Source organism: Haliaeetus leucocephalus, unplaced genomic scaffold, assembly GCF_000737465.1.
Source record: "Haliaeetus leucocephalus isolate CR32 unplaced genomic scaffold, Haliaeetus_leucocephalus-4.0 Scaffold339, whole genome shotgun sequence".
Lineage (NCBI taxonomy): Eukaryota > Metazoa > Chordata > Aves > Accipitriformes > Accipitridae > Haliaeetus > Haliaeetus leucocephalus.
In genome coordinates, this window is record NW_010972775.1 from 21,203,857 (window position 1) to 21,216,218 (window position 12,362).

The window sequence follows — 12,362 nt, forward strand, 5'->3', positions numbered from 1 at the left end:
GGGGGGGAGGAAGGCGGGCGCCGACTCGTGATCGCGGCGGGCAGGGCGCCCGCCGGGTCCTGCTGCTCCGCGGATGAAGGCGGTGGTCCCCTGCCGCGCCTGAGGCGGGCCCGCCGCCGCCACCGCGCTGCCTAACGTCAGCGTGCGGCCACCCCCGCGCCCAGCTCGCCTCGGAGGTCTCCCTCTGAGAGGGCGGGCCCGTCGACGAAGGGCTCTCGGTCCGGCGGCCCCGGCCTCCCTCCCTCCCCCCTCAGAGAGCGGCGAGGCGCCGGCGGCTGTGAACCGTGAGGGAGGGGAGCGGGACACCCTCAGCGAAACCCCCTCAGAACAGCCTAAAACACGACGCGCAGACCACGGGCTGGACTCTCCCCACCCCACACACCAACGCACCGCACTACAGCGTCTCCCGCCCGCTCGGCAGTACCTTTAATTTAAAGATAAACTAATCTCCGGCCCAAATATGCCAGTCTTTCGCTCACCTGCGGCGCCCGTCGCCAGGACCCGGAGGAGGTGCGGGCTGTCTGGAAAACAAGGGAAGAGAAAACGGGGGATTTTCTGCAGTCTTGATGTAACCCGCACCAGGTTGTTGCATCAAAGACTAGAAAAGAACCCGAGACAAAAATAATCTTTTAAGAGCGTGCGGCTGAGATTAGTGCAGCGTGTCAGGATGTTGCTGAGCACAACAAAATGGGTCCTCCTGCTTGTACCGACACACAGAAATACTACTTTTCAGGCACCTTGTGTACTGCAGCCCCGGGTTTCAAAATTTTATACCAATGTGCTATTTTTGAAGCCATGTTTAGGGATAGGCTCCAACCATACAATTTTGGCTTTGAATTCAAGCTTCCCTCAGTTCTGGGCGTTTGGCTCGAGGGTTTAGATGTGGCTCATTATAAAGACAGAAAATTCAGACGAAGTTCTGAATTTGGACTGCAAATGCTTACGTATGTTCAAACCTACTGTATTGGTTTACCTCATCCCTCTGAAAAATCTGACCAAATAGGATAATATAAAAGCAAAAAGTACAAAATATGACTTTTTCCCCCCACATGCCTTTATTAATATGACTGTTTGTAGCAGAAATGCTGCTCCTCCTACCCCCCATGTAGGAAACAGAGCGGCTGACACAAGCCAGCCTCTACCCAGGCAGAAGCACCCATGTGCAAGCCTGCACATGCAGACACAGCTTTGCGCTGCCAGGTTTGATATTTGTGAGCTGAGTCTGCCTCTTTTTTTTTTCTCAACAGACAGCATACTGACTAAGGAACGTGTCAAACCCCTATCCCAGGCAGGGACTATGAGAGCAACATTGCCCATTCGTCATATTTCTAGGTAAAATGTGTTTCTAGCCACACCCATAAAGATGTTTTCTCTCTCAATAAGATACAGTGTAGTAAGTGAAAGATCAAGAACCCAGAACCTCAGTATTTTTTTTGCAGCAAGCTGGTCTGCCTTCTGTAGTCAGTCCTTAAATTATTTAGGCTGCTGGTAGAAATTTTTCTAAATCCTTTGACAGTTTCTGGTATATTTTAATTCTGGAAATGTTTTTCAAATAAATAGCAATAATGAAGTCCATCTTCTGGCTTGTGTTAGTAATTTTGATATGCAAACTACTCTGTGCTCTCTGCCCTTGCTCATTTTTCATGTAGGCATAATTTTTAGGCTTCAGCATTAACAGCCAAGATTAATGGGTCTGTTCCTACTTCTAAGAGTATTGTTTCAGCTGCATGTATACTGAGGCAAAATCACTGCATTGATGTATGAATAGTTTTAAGTTCATAAGCATTAAAATATTCTTGACTATTTCTAAGGGAAACTAGTTTTACAGAAACATATTTCTTAAACATTCTGTAGCAGTTTTCATACTTTTCAGCTCATGTCATAGGTAAAACTTTGTGTCAACGTCTTTGATTTGCTGCTAATTTATAGCTCAACCTGTTTATTTCTCTCCACCATTTCTGTCCTTCAAAGACTTACCTGCATTTAATTACATATTGTGTCAATGTCAACAAATTGCAGTCAGAGACTTGGATCTCACTGTGCAAGGCCCGATACAAACACCAAATAAAGTGCCCAATCTTACCATCACAGCTAACGCAGTGCTTACCTCTGTCCTGTCTTTCTTGTTCTTACATCTCCCTCTCCTTCCCACCCTATTCCATCAAGCCTCTTCTGCTTTCTCTCCATGACCTACCTGCTGCTCACTCTCTCTCTTGGCTGCAGCACACTTTCTTCCCCACCAGCACATTTAATTGCAATGTTCCATTTCATTATTAGCTTGTCACCACCTTTATCCAGTCACCTTTCCTAACTTATATCTAGCAGCAAAGCTTTCCTGCATAGCTTGTCATCAATTTTCCACATTAAGGCTTGTCTAAAGCCACATGCAAAAGGGTCTATGAAAAATAACGACTGTAGTGCTGTGTTTATTTCTGAATAAAGAGTAGCATCAGTGAATAGTGTTACTGTACAGGCAGAGACAGATTTACTGTGTGCCCAGCTCCTGCAGGCTCATTGCACAGAAACGTGTCTATGTGTCAGTCAAACAAAGCCTTTCCCTTCATGGGAACTTCAGGGATCTCTAGGCAGTGGTCTCTGCACACATATGGAGACTGACCCCAAAATCATTAAGTCAACAGTAGTCTTCCTATTAATTCCAGTTAGTGTTGGATCAGATTCTTGTTGCGCATAGCAAGTTAATTAAACAAGTTAACTGCGGGTACTGCAGGTGGGCAGGCATCAAGCATGCTTAATGTGGTATTCTGCTGCCTCTCAAGTGCAGGGTGGAGCACTGTCAGCCAGATTTAGCCTGCGCAGGAGTGCAGCCAGGGAGACACACAGGGTTTCTATGGACTGGCAAGCACAGAACCATTTTTTTCCGTGTTGCAACCCCAAATTTCTAGCTTGTGGCACTGCAGTAATTTTCAAAGTACGGTTTAGCTTATTTTAAGTGCAATTGACACATGGCTAAACTCAAGCAAGGCAGAGGACAAGTGGCAGGTGGTCAGTGACAGAGGCAGGAATGGAATGGAGAACTTCCCTGTCCCAGGACATGGTTTTAACAGACTTTGTCCCAGGATTGTGAGATGTGACTACTTATAATTCATAAGGCTTCAGCAGTGCTTAAAAAAAAAAAAAAAAGAAAAAAGAAAAAGCTATGACTATACACAGTAGTTAGTAGTTCCTGGCAGAGACTGGCTTCCATAGGCAAAACTATTTCAGTTTCTTAAGTATGCAATTTGGGGCTTGATCTGCTCACTTTCTTACCAATGTTATTCCTTTTGAACTCTCTTGGCTGTGCTATGTGTACTGCTCATTTATGTCTAAGGGGGAAGAATGAGGCTCCAAAAGAACCCAGCAGAACACCTTTCAAAGAGACATGACATATCTGTAACCTTGGTAAAAATAACTATAAAGATAATGATAATGGATAATTATAAACCATGTAACTGGCAAAACAACGCTCTGCATTTCAGAGGATGAATTGCCTTACCCTGTCCAGTAACCCACTTTACAGTGCAGTAATGGACCTGCATCCAGAAGGTTATGCAATGAAATGGAGTCTTTGGCAAGCTGGAATCACACTGAAAATGAAGCAACATCTTCATAGGGTTTTTCATATATGCATATTTGAAAATCTGGAACTTATGCCTTTTGACATAAAGAGACCATCCCTGCTTGGAATGCTTAAATTCTAGGACAAATTATGAAATAATGAAGTATTTCAATATTATGATGCAGCAGTACAAGAGTGCAGTTACCCTTCCTTTTACTGCTTCAAGTATAGTATTTCTGAAAAGCTTTTTGCACTCCAGGGAAAGTACTGATTATAAATTATAAAAGAGGCAATAGAATATCATGCATGTAGGGAAAAAAAAAAAAAAGAGGTTTCAGACACTTCTCTAGATAAAGAACTTACTGAAGCAGCTAAAAATATGGGGAAATGAAGCGAACGCAGGGCCTGATCCAAAGACCACTGAACTCAGCAGAAGCACTGCAGGGGGGGGTTCATTAGGCCTCACAGTCATGTATGTCATGAATTACAATTCACAAAATGCAAATAAAGAATGTTATTGTATATATAGTAAGGATAAAGTCTAATTGCAGTGTCTAGGCATTCCACTTGGATAAAATGAGCAGATTTTTCTCCAGCAGGTAGACTTTCTCAGCAAGGATTTATTGCCAATATTTATGTGAGAGTTTGTAGTCCCAAAAGCACAGAAATGCTGGGAAACAAAAAGGAAAGTAAATGTATACGAAGAGGAGACCCAAATGTTTCCAAGTAATTTCTATAAATAAAAATCCGATGCAAACACATTATCATTTCACTTTTCAGTGCTGATTTGCTTTCTCAGGATTTCAGAGTGTGCATCTGAGAATTTAGACTGTGCATCATAAAGTTTCCCTCAGCAAATGCTAAAACTATTCACAAGGCATTGTAGCATTGCAGCAACTATCAAATGTCAAATGATAACAGACCCACTGGACGGCCATTAGTATTAATCGGTGAGAAAACAGTGAACATCATTGTGCTTTGCTGTGTTAGTGCGGGTAGGGGTATCAAGCAAGTGATGCCATACCTCTTCTCCTGCTGTTAGTAGGCAAATAAGTATGTACAGCTGGAGCATATTTCTAGGATGGCTCTTCCCGTAGACACTGGAAGCTCCAAAACAAATATTTGCAGCAAATCTTTTGAGAACAGGACAGCAGAAGGGTTGCTTGAAGATGGTACAAGTCCTAATGCATGTATCAAAACCAACCTGTTGTCTGTTCCAGCACTAACTCGTTTTAAGTATTGCTCTCGTCAGTAAAGCAAGATAACAAAAGCTTCTCTTTGTGGAGTAATATCAGGAAGGAAATTATGCATGCAGATTCACCAGCAAAAATAACAGTCTCAGGCTGTAAATGTACACACTGATACTGCTGTTTTGTTGCTATTTTCAGCAGTCCCTGTACCCTCAGGGGTGAGAGTAAGGACTTAATTGCTATTGCTGCTGTTCATGCATCAGCCTTAAAGGTTCAATTTGGACTTCTGCTCTTTGGCCCATCTGGAGGTGATTTCTGCAAATGGCAGTCTTTTCTCTGAATCAGTCCAATTCATCATCCAGAGTCACACCACGTGACACTGTGATGCTGTGGGCATCTTCTCTCACATCAGATATAAACCTACTTTCCTTTACTAGAGATCTCAGTTCCTTATTATTTTCACTTTTATTTATCTCCAAATCATGCCTAGGCCGAGTAATTGCATTCCACATATCTAGATGTTTCCCACAGTTTTGTCTGGCTAAGATACTTACTTCAGGCTCTGAACTCTTGTGTAGTCCTGCAGTTTAAAGTTTTTGTATTTTGTTCTAGAGATCACTTATACTGTGATGTGTTAAGTGAAGTATATCTATCCGTTAACCACTTCTCAGGAGTACTATTAGGCTTAATTAATGTCTGTAGAACACTACTGAGATTCTCAAGAGAAGCAGCTATAGGAGTGCAAAGGATTATAATTAGTTTAAAACTATCTAATTTTTGAGTAAATGGCTAACAACACTTAAGCTGAGATTCTCCAGGTAAAGGTAATTTATTTGATTCTTTAACAAAAACATTATGAAGTCTGGGTTTCCGTTTACTACTACCACTGTATGATGCATTTTGATTTTTATTGTCCTTCCATATGCTTTGATACATCCAGGCACATAACATAGCTTGATTTAGTTCAGGAAACACTGTCCAAAATATGCAAGTCAGGTTAAAATAAAACAAACCACCAAAATAAGTAAATTAATAAACTCAAAGGCAATCCACATCACCATTTGCCTTTAATATATTAAGTATTTGAACCATAAAGCCTGTAATTAATATTATAGAATAATTTCTGTATTTATTTATAAGGCATCTCATTTACATAAATAGTCATTATCTGGAAATAAAACCAGATCATTAAAATTCAGAAAACTGACAGGCCAGGTTGAGATCAGTCAAGATGTACCAAAGAGATTTGCTAGACTCCCTGTTTGAAACTGTTCTCAGAGAAAAATCTCTGCTCCTGAACAAGCTTAAACAGGACACCGCTTTAGGAATACAAGCAGTGCTTCATCCACATGACATCACTGAACAGAACAGTTATTTTGTACGGTGAGAAAACATTGGGTCACTCTTCTCACTAACTGTCATGGAGGGTTTCCAAGAAAATGCATCTGACACATCTGCACTGAAAATCTGACCCAGATTATAGCTGATGTTCTCATAACACAGCCTTTCTGCTTTTCTGAAACTCTACAGCATTTCAAAATACTTCTTTCTTTCAGAATACTTTCAATACTTACGGTACTTTCAATACTTCCAAAATGTTGCATCTAGTCAGAAAACACATTATGCAGAAAAGAAAAAGAAAAAAAATGGCACTTCCATGTTTCTGTTTGCAAGCTAGATTCATCGCTCTCAACTATTAGCTAGAGAGTCACAGGTATTTAAAAATAGGTCCTGGTTGACTAAAAGAATGCATCTCAGGCCCTGCTGTCAGTGCTTTTGGCATTCAAGATCCAGAGCATTAATTACTAGAATTTTTTCTAGGTAAAAATAAACCCACCAGTTTTTAAAAAGCTACTGCTACAGAACATTCAAAACCATATTGCAATTACCCTGTTAAGTCACACACGTGTCTATCCTTTTTCAGCATAAGATAATTCTTTGAAGTGTAAGCCCACCAGATTAAGGCAATACACCACAGTCTACCCTGTTCAGATGATTTTCTTACTAATTCCTAGAGAATGGAGGTTGGCTCAAGTACTGAGTCATGAGGATTTCATCTCAGTACAGATATTTTTAGTATCTGTTATTTTATCTTGGGTACTTTTAAAATCTGTGTCATTGCCCAACTCCTCTCCTAATTATCTGAAATTCTTTTCTTCTGCAACTGCTTTGGAATGTTCCCTTATTTTATTACAAATACTGGCCTTATTATATTGGGTCCTAATTATACTCATCTATTGACTGGGTTAGGTAAGAGTGTACTTGTTCAAAATGTGAGCAACTGCTGAGAAGCAGAGGCAAAACAAAGCAACAACATTAAATCTCACTGGTGAGTCACCCTGAATATAGGTCAGATCAAGATTCTGCCTTTTTCTGAGCTCTCTGAGGATTTGGTCCAGCTTACCTGAAAGAGCCCCTAACCTCAACAGACCCCTCGTGCAGTCAGAACTCAAACTTGGGTTTGTACTCCTTTGCCATAATAGCACTGCCACTTCAACACAGAAATTCAGAGGAGATGAGCATTTTCTTAGCAACTGCTCCACAACCTGGAGCTGACAAAGATGAGAGTGAACACACACCAAGGCACCTTGAGAGTAAAATACAAAACCTATTTCTTTAACCCAAGCTGCCCCAAATAATACTATGGATCCACTCAATCTCATCCACTTAAGTCTCAAAATCAATGTGCTAATGGCAGAAGAGGGAGAGTGACAGATCTGATCTGATTCATACCTGGGGGAGGCCCTCTGCTGCAATTGTAAGGAGCTCTATATAATGAGGTGGGCAGGAAGAACTGTGGATTAATTAAACTGCTTGATCACCTCCTTGAAAAAAACATGACCAAATCTTGATGCAATGGAAGTAATTCACATAACCAAGTTTGAATTTGACTCATAACGACAGTACAAAACTATCTTAATATACGGCAATATTTTTTTTTCAAATCACAGTCTGACTCTTAATACAAAAAAGAATACCTCCAGTTTAAATAATGATATTGGAGGAAATGTCCTTGGCAAGTCAATTTGTTCCATGCTGCTGGTGGTTCCTGTTAGTGACAAGGATTTTTTTCAAGAAGGAAACAATGGAAAACAGATGCAAAAGCATTTACCAGAAGGCCAGGCAATGGCAGCTTTTCCAAAATGTCAAGTGTGCAGAGTAGAGTCAATTTAAAAGAGAATTAATTATTTAAACTGAATTAATTTGACTACAATGAAGCCCTGTTAAGCCATCTCATCTATACTGCTTCCTACTGTGCTACCCCTTACAGTCTAAGTCTAAATACTGACCTCTATTTTCAATACTTCAGCCAAAAAAACCCTTACCCAATCATAGTATCAATATGTTGCTTTTTAAATATATTTACTGCATCCCTTCCAGGAACTCACCTAAAGAATTGTGCTCACCTCCTCCACATTCCCAATTCATACGAATTTAATCCCCGGGTCCCCTTTTCTCCCCTTTTCCTCTTCCAGCTTCACACTTCTTGTGGTGTTTTCCCAGGTGCTTCAGGCAATTTCCATCACTGCATTAATCAGATCCATCTTTTGCCTGCAAATCTGTCCTTTGCATAAAGTCTCTCATATCTTCAACAACTTTTCTCTTTTGCTTCATGTGTTGCCTTGTTGTTGCTTGCCTTTGGGGAAAGGAAGATGATCGAATTTTAGGTCTACGGCTTTCATATGGAAGCTCACTTTCTCAAAAGAATATCCATACCCACTTCCTCTGGAACCATTTGTCCCAAAGTGCTTCCTTTCCTTCGAGGATGTCAGTCTTAGGGTTGTAATACAACAAATTGTGGCCCGTGAAAGGACTACTCAAGGAACCACTGTGCCCACTATTTGCATTTTCCAGGTCAACACAGGTTTGCAATACTATCAACATTTTAAAACTGGCAATGGTTACCTAGTGCTCTTTTGCCTTGATAGCGTTATATGCAATGTGGGAAACACCAGCAGAGCCCCTGTTGCTCTGAAACCTTTTGTTTCCCACAGGAATATCTATAACCATGTCTACCAGTGACAGGCCAAAGCTGTCACTTCTCGTTTCCAGTTTGAACATGGGCAGAGGAACATTCCAAAACCATCCTTTTCTGTTACTGTTAAAAACTTAAAGCAAAAACATCTGTGCTAGGATTTAGGTGAATTCCTTTATTTCTTCTATTTCATGGAGGAAAAAGAACTCCTGTCTATTAAGCAATAAACTTAATTGCCCTGGGTCTTGCCTGTACTGGGAATGTATATCAATTTTAATGCATCAGTGTAAAAATCAGTCTCATTAAACTAGCTCAAAGCCCTAAAATAGATTGAATGCTGTTTTAACACTTGCATATAGTCATTCATATTAAAGTTATAATTTACAGGAGCTCATAATGAATATAAAGAGGAATTAAAACAGCTGAGGTGCAACAAAAAATGTTTAGTGTAACTGATTTTTAAATTGACAGTTAAGAACTCTCTTCTGTAGCATATTCAAGGCCTTGGAGGAATACAGTTGGTTGGGATATACCACTCCTTATTTCACAGTGTACTAGAAACAACATAAAATGTGAACACACTGAGGCCAAACTAACATCTTCACTCTGCCCATTACACAAAGGGATGTGAACTGAAGTCAGTGATGAATTCCACCACAGAAATGTAATGCAGCAGATGCTAATTCACTTTTTATTTTTTTAACCCAAAGGCTGCAACTAACATCAAGCACGGCCTGTAACTGTTGTTCAGTTGCTGTAACATAAATGCATTGCATGGACGCCACTCTGACAACAGCCCCAATTGAAAGGGCAGGTCAAACTGGAAAGGATCCTATGGAAGGTCCAATGAGCAACAATTCATTAATGCTATTTAAATTAATCTTTTTAGACTTGCAGTAATGTAGTACTTCTTAAATTACTTTGTACACTGTCATTTTCTTGTCACACAAGGGGAATGACTAATGTACATATGGAAAAATTAGAGGGAGTTCTTAGAAACCATAATATTTTGCTTGATCGTTCATAACCAAATACGTAAAGAACTATTCACCGTATCGCTATTGCGCAGTTTGTATTAGATCTCCATAGTTACACTTGGCATAACAAGTACAAAAACGAAGTGTCTTTGCAGGGCTGATAAGCAGACAGGAAGCAAGTGAACATCTGCTACAGCTTTAGATGGTTTTGCCTTCAGTGACTGCTGAAAAACTTCAGGCTCTGCATTCCACATACTGCTTGCTTGGCCTTTGACACTAGCAGCTGTTGAACAGGAGATGTAAAATGTTATACCTACAGAAAAGGAGGTGAACTATTTTCTAAAGGAGTACTGGGATATTTAATGGGATTTTTTTCTTTCCGTTTTCTGATCACTAGAAATGTTGGATAGCAGACACTGCAGATGGAGTTATCTCCTGAAGGTCAACCACTTCCTATTTTACAATTATTTTTTTCTAATGTTCTGTTTTCCTTTCCAAAACTGCTTTGTTTTGTTTTGTTTTGTTTTGTTCTGTTTTAAACACCAAAACAATTGCACCATATACTGAATAGTAATTATAATCATCATAATCACTGTAAGGAAACCATGTGCTTCCCTGAATCAGGGCTGGGGCTTCCAGTCCAGGCAATCTGTCTTCTTGTAGCATAACAGCATTTCTGTAGCATGGACAGCCAAGGAACAGAGTTATACAAAGTAGATATCAAACAGTTTGGAGTGAACTATTTCTTTGTTTAAAGAAAGAGCTGTTGAACATTTTAAAAATGAGCTCAGCCATACAGTGCAGATTCTTTGCTTGTGCATGTGGAAGAAATCTCTGCTCCAGATAGTTCAGCAGTTCTCCACCTACACAGTATTTTTATTTGCATGGAAAACTGCTATCAGAGAAGAACAGACAGCAGCATATTTCTTAGAGAATTGAGGCCTATGTACTGTAAATGCACCTTTATGTACTTCCTCTGAGGCTGTAAGTTTGCCTAGGAAATTACAACAGTTGTGATGAAATCGGATTTACGCATATATGGTAGATCCTTTGCGTCTGACACAATGAAATTAAAATGGGTTTCAGAGTAACAATGAGAAAGATGAAGACACTACTCCAGAGTTATGTAAGTGTAACTGAGAAGAGAATTTTGCCCAGAAATTCTATGTTCAGTGCTTTGGAGTCATATGCAGTTTTTTATATGTTCTATTCTTAAACTGCAGATGGATGCTGTTTTGCCAGAATATAAATGAAATACAACGATGACTTCAAACATTTGCAGGAGCCATGCTGACACTCAAAATAAAGAAACATCAGGTAACTTTCCTAGTGAGATCATAAAAGCAGAGACATGGTGATCAAAGCGAGAAAATGAAAGACTCTTACTCCATCCCTAATATAAGATGCTTTCTCTTTCTAGGACCAGGAGTTTACCTGGCACAGAGATGTTCCAATAGTCTACAAATACAGTGGATGTGGTGGATACTTTGCCAGTATTTTGTTAGTTAAATATGGAAATATCCACAAAGATAGTAGATTTTAACCCTTGAGACTGGCAAATTACTAACTCAGGTTATTATTGTTTAATAATAGTAGTAGTAATAATAATAATAGTGATGGCAGTAACATATTCATTTTGGTAGAGCCCTACCGTAATCCTGAATACTCTCCACAAACACAGAACAGCAGATTGCATTTGCTCTGAAGACTGTACTCTCAAATAGGTAAGAAAAAACAAGAGGAAAAATACTGAATGAATTTGCACTAGTGGCAAATATCTTCATAATTCTGTGATTTTGGAGGGGCTTGTATTAAGCCAAAAGATGTAGCTGGGCATGAAAATAGGCTATATAAAGCAGGAATGGCTGCATTATTTGCACAATCATAATGCTATTATCTTCTTGATTTCACAGGGAACTGAATTTTTTAAACTGTATTCATATTAGAATAATTAAATATCTGTCTTGAACCATGTGCACATTGCGTCTAACCAGCTTGGAAACAGGCCAAAACTTGAAGCAATCTTTAGGAGAATTGCAGAATCAATACATCAATTCCCATTAATTCGGTGTCAGAGTAAACAAACGTGTACCTGTCTGAAGCATGTGTGTTCCCTGCAGAGATGTACTAAAATAGGCATCTTCTGTCTGCCTGCCTTCCCTGCGCCCTCCAGACATCAGAAACCAGGGTCAGAATGGGGGAAACCTGGTCTGGCTCCAAAATCTAATGAAGCTAGTTTTAGTAACCCAGTATCCTGGCCAAGTTATACACAAACTGTTGGCCAAATCCAAGCCATCCCAAACTCTACCCCATCCACTGCACCAAGTTCCTTGTTGCTCCCCTGGTGCTCCAGTTCCTCCAAAATACATCTCCACTCCAGGGCTGAGAACATCTACACAAGCTGAGATGGACCTCCTTTCAGTCTGTCTAAGCCATAAGCTGTAATTCTGCACAGTAGTGAGACAATATCAATGACTAATTGGATTCGAGAGTGCACTTTAAACCAGCCAGAATTCTTGATCAATCCAAGCTCCATAAAATGTGGTGTGCTCCAAACATTTTGCTCATCTTGCTCACTGCACAGCTGGCTAGTGAGAAAAATCTTGTCCCAGAAGGTTTGCTCAAGCACACAAAATGCATTTTTAGCATCCCAAAGGTGTGTG